The sequence below is a fragment of the Canis lupus genome, chromosome 14 (assembly GCF_003254725.2).
Source record: "Canis lupus dingo isolate Sandy chromosome 14, ASM325472v2, whole genome shotgun sequence".
Lineage (NCBI taxonomy): Eukaryota > Metazoa > Chordata > Mammalia > Carnivora > Canidae > Canis > Canis lupus.
In genome coordinates, this window is record NC_064256.1 from 46,117,718 (window position 1) to 46,123,089 (window position 5,372).

The 5,372-nt window shown below is 42.2% G+C and overlaps 1 pseudogene; it reads right to left on the minus strand.

Moving 5' to 3' along the window:
* Positions 1-768: 768 nt before the first annotated feature.
* Positions 769-2,266, minus strand: LOC112670886 (rRNA-processing protein FCF1 homolog; annotated as a pseudogene).
* Positions 2,267-5,372: the final 3,106 nt, after the last annotated feature.

Below are 5,372 nucleotides of genomic sequence, written 5' to 3' on the forward strand. Positions count from 1 at the left end.
TCAAGTTCTGTGAATTTTCTTCTTAGAATGTGTCCCTTGGATGTGCCTCAGTCTGCATAATGCCCTAGTTGGTTACTTCCCATTTTCAGTGATGGGATACTTGAACAGATAAAGACTTGAGAGAGGCATAGATTGGTTCATTCACTCCTTGAAGCCAGAAACGGCATCACTTTCATCTTGGTAGCTCTAAGCTGAGAACCATTCCTAGGACCTGGAAGGTTGTCCATAAACAATTGTTGAAGAAATGAATGAATTAAAAAAAAAAATCTCTTGTCTTATGACCCTGTGTGAACTATGAGATGTGTAAAAACTGGGAAAAAATTTACTGCCAACCATGAAAATGTAATCTTGAAGCTGAAAGCACAGGTGGGAAGTAGCAATGTAAGAAACTATATTTAATTGCCAGAATACGAGTGCTGTAAAAGTTCAGAAATGAAAAACTAATTTAGTCAGAGTCTATAAAAATTTAAGAAGTGTGGATAGAGTCAACACCAATATATGTTGTGAAAAATAGAAAGTGTTTCTAGTTTGAAGGGCATATCTTCTTGACAAATAAAGAAAGGAGAAATAAAGGAAAAAAGTGTTTTTCAAAAGAGTAAATAGAGAAAAACACCAGTAACCTAGGAATAAGAGAAGGAAAGAAAGCAGAAATTGTTTGACTAATTTAAGTCATTTCATGAATAATAGATTCATAGCTTTTATTTTTTTGAGCAATCATCTGATTTATAAAAAGATGCAACAATACTTAAAATGATATAAAATACTGATTTCAAAACATCAAAAAATGAGTATATTTAACCATACTCAGCTCATAACAGAGCAAATGGGTAAGAAGAATAATTCATACTATAGCATATTGCTAATATGAACTGGCAACAGAAAAAGTTGGTATAGGAATGCAGGAAAACTCTTTTAAGAATTAGAACCGAGGGGCTCCATAATCATCTGGCATCCACTCAATGTTGTACCTATGCTTAGAAATGTACATGATGGGAACTCCGGGGATCTTCTGGATCCTTTGTTAAGGTCCAGGTCAACTATGGCCACGATGTAACATTTGTGCTGAGTTACTCTGTACTAAGGAGTCATCTGCATAGGTTCCTTTGTGTGCGTGGCAATCCTTCAAATCTTGGATCCATGGCCAACATGCACATAAGAAAATGCTCTGCATCACTTGCCATCAGGGAAATACAAATCAAAACCACAATGAGATACCACCTCACGCCAGTGAGAATGGGGAAAATTAACAAAGCAGGAAACCACAAATGTTGGAGAGGATGCGGAGAAAAGGGAACCCTCTTACACTGTTGGTGGGAAGGTGAACTCGTGCAGCCACTCTGGAAAACTCTGTGGAGGTTCCTCAAAGAGTTAAAAATAGACCTGCCCTATGACCCAGCAATTGCACTGCTGGGGATTTACCCCAAAGATGCAGATGCAATGAAACACCGGGACACCTGCACCTCGATGTTTACAGCAGCAATGTCCACAACAGCCGAAATGTGGAAGGAGCCTCGGTGTCCATCGAAAGACGAATGGATAAAGAAGATGTGGTTTATGTATACAATGGGATATTCCTCAGCCATTAGAAATGACAAATACCCACCATTTGCTTCGACGTGGATGGAACTGGAGGGTATTATGCTGAGTGAAATGAGTCAATCGGAGAAGGACAAACATTATATGTTCTCATTCATTTGGGGAATATAAATAATAGTGAAAGGGAATATAAGGGAAGGGAGAAGAAATGGGTAGGAAATATCAGAAAGGGAGACAGAACATGGAAGACTCCTAACTCTGGGAAACGAACTAGGGGTGGTGGAAGGGGAGGAGGGCGGGGGGTGGGGGTGACTGGGTGATGGGCACTGGGGGGGGGCTTGACGGGATGAGCACTGGGTGTTATTCTGTATGTTGGCAAATTGAACACCAATAAAAAATAAATTTATTATTAAAAAAAATCTTGGATCCTTGGCAATCCTTAGAGCCGCTCGATACTTTTGCCCCCATTTCTCAATTTCAGCCATTACACAGTCAGTTATACAAGGGATACACCAAGTTTGGCTTTAATGGAAAAGTTGATAAAGTTGGTATGAACCAGGATGTGGTAAGGTGGGCCCAGCTGTGTGTAATATTGGAAGAATAAGCAGGAAGGATGTTGGGGGACTTCTCTTTCCTTGAGTGCACCGGGATCTTTCTTTTCTTTCTTTTTAGGTTTTCATCTATCCTTTTCTTTAAGCTTCTGATCTCGGAGACTAAGCATTCACTTCATGGTCACATACTTTCTTGCTTTCTTTTGCTTCCCCATGTTCACGCCGCACTCCTGTTTCTTCTGGAATCAGATTCATAGCTTTTAATTCATGGTTTAAGAATGTAAATCATTTTATTATGTGGGTTTTAAGAGCATCTCATGAACGTACTCCAGGGCTTCTAGTCTCACGGCTGAGACCTTCTACTAAGTAGGGCAAATAATTTTTCCAATTAACTCATTTATTACAAGCTAAATTCTCATTAATTTTTAGAATTGAATTGAGAGGGCCAAATGTGGCTTTTTACTATTGATTCAAAGCATAAGGTAACTGCTTAGCTTGGTAAGTAGTTCAGGTTTTGTCAGTCACAGGGGCACCTGGGTGGCTCAGTCAGTTAAGTGTCCGACTCTTGATTTCAGCTCAAGTCATGATCTCAGGGTCCTGGGATTGAGCCCTGCCCGGTGTGGAGCTTGCTTCAGATTCTCTCTCTCCTTCTCCCTCTGCCCCTCCTCCCACTCTTTCTCTCTAAAATAAATAAATAAATAAAATAGATTTTTTTTTTTCAGTCACAGATGGAGTATCCCTTTAGAGAAGACTGAACATTGAAGAGCTTCAGTATTGAGGCTTGCCCAATCTCAGGGTCTGGGTCATTCCTGAAGGTGGCAGCACTTCCCCTCTATAAGCCTTGACTTCATTTTCCCCACCTGAAAAATGAAAACTCTATCCCAAGACTTACTTCGCCTTTGGCATAGAGGACATGCATTGTGTGGCTGAATGTCAGAAAGCCTGGGCTCTGATTCTGACCACACACCTGGAACAATGAAACTCAACTTTCTGCAGCCTCAGTCTCCTCCTGTGCTAACTTAGAACTGTATTCTGAGGCTACTTTCTCTCAAAATTTACGTATTAGCTAAGGCTCTCTGGTTGTAAGCACCAAAGGAGTTTATTGAAAGATAGAATTGGAATCTAAAAGGAAGTCACATGACCTTTGTTTCCAAGGTTATAGGATTCAATTAAGAAAAAATGAGAAAAGGGATTTCTACCTTTTCCATATGGCTTCAGAAAGGAGAAGAATAGGAACGGTGGAGGTTCAGAGGAGCAGGGCGTAACAGCCCATTCCCTCCCTCGGGCACATGTCACACTGCTTGGGGTTCAACCTCCTATGATCAAGCATTTGATTGTTTGATCCTCATTCCTCTGCAAGGGATGGCCCCTGAGCCTGCCTAGGCATAGCCAGTGCTCCCTTCCTAGAGGTAAAATTTCAGGAATAACCACTGACAAAATATAAAACTAATGAGATATGGTTTCTGAGGGTCAAGGCAAACTATAAGGAGCAGGTCCAAGGTCTTGTCTCGAAGAGAGACTCTAACATGTATCTTTCTTTTTTTCTTTCCTCCCTTCTTTCCTTCCTTCCTTCCTCCTTTCTTTCTTTCTTTCTTTCTTTCTTTCTTTCTTTCTTTCTTTCTTTCTTCTTTTCTTTCTTCTTTCTTTCTCTCTTTCTCTCTTTCTTCCCTTTTTTGGGGGACACACCACAGGACAGGAGGAATGTCCTCAAAACTGAAATATACACAGAGAGGAGCCCAGAGGCACATGCAGAAAATACTGACACACACATACACAGACTCAGAACACACATACACACAGAGACCAGCCCGGTAGCACCAGATATACAGACATACAGGGATACACATAGAACCAACGCACCTCACCACCCAGCAGGTGCACAGTCGTGCACATGTGGAAACGCCGGACACACGTGGATGTATACATAGAATAGGAACACACCCACAGAGACATGCCAGGCACACAGTCTCAGGGGCACCCACAGACACACAAAGTTCACAGACACACAAATATAGAGAGTATAATGGTAAGTGAAAAAAGTCAGTCAGAGGAAGACAAATATAATATGATTGATTCCACTCTTTATGTGAAATGTAAGAAATAAGACAAATGAAGAAACAAAGAGATAAACCACAACAATGAAACCCAGACTCTACATACAGAGCACATACTGGTGGTTGCCGGGGGGCGGGGGGTGGGAGGGGGCAGATGGGGGCATGGGTGAGATAGATAAAGGGGATTAAAAGTACATTATCTAACATATATTTTCTTCCTCAGGATATGCAGACTCCTGCTAGAGACAGTAACCAGATTTTGCTTTGAGGAATGTTCTTTCTCTATTGGATACAGCTTTGGGGATGTTTTAGCAATCTATCACTGCAAAAAAGCCACCCAAACTTAGTGGCTGGCTGAAGACAAAACCGTGATGGTGCCCATGATCCTGAGGGTCGGGACTCGGGGCAGGACTCAGTGAGGACAGCTTGTCTCTCCTCCACATGGTGGCAGCTGTAGAGGCTCCCCTAGGGCTGGGGCATCCACGATAGCATCTTGGCAGCCAGGCAGGTGGTGCTGGCTCTCGGCTGGGAGCCCCAAACCACATCTATGCTTAGTTTCTTCCCCTCTCCAGCCTGCATCCCTTAACCAATCCCCATTTCAGACTCTGCTTCAAGGAAACTTGGCCTGTGTCCCTGGGCTTCCATGTCCTCACGTGCACATGACAAGGGTGCAGCTAAATTGCCTGTCAAGGCCCTTCAGGCTGGGTTTGGGCACACTGGTCACTCCTGCTCCCCTCTCTCTTTCTCCCTGAGTGAAGGGGGGGTTTTCTCCAGATCCTGAAACCCAGAATGTCAATAGGCAGTAGGAGATTTGTAGTCTTCCAAGTCACACAGCTCTAAATTTACTCTGTCTCTGAGGCTGTCAACCTGCTCCTTCATTTCTCTGAACCTGAATTTCCTCATCAGAAAAATGGCAATATTCATAGCTATCTCAGAGGATTGTTATAAGAATTAACTGCAAAAAAGAAAAGAAAAACAACTAGAGGTCCTGGTACACAGAAGTTGATTCATAAATGTTATTTCCTCTTTTGCTCAAAGACTCCGTTACTTTATTATATGACTTTATTACATTCCCCCAGGAACAAAAAGATTTAAAAAAAAATTCTAGTATCATGTATTTTCCGCTGATGTACGTGGTGGCTGGAGGGGCAATCTTGCTTAAATGATGTCCTCGGGGAGCACAGTGACTTGGTGGGAAGTGTCAATCACTGAGATTTGATCCTGACGCCTA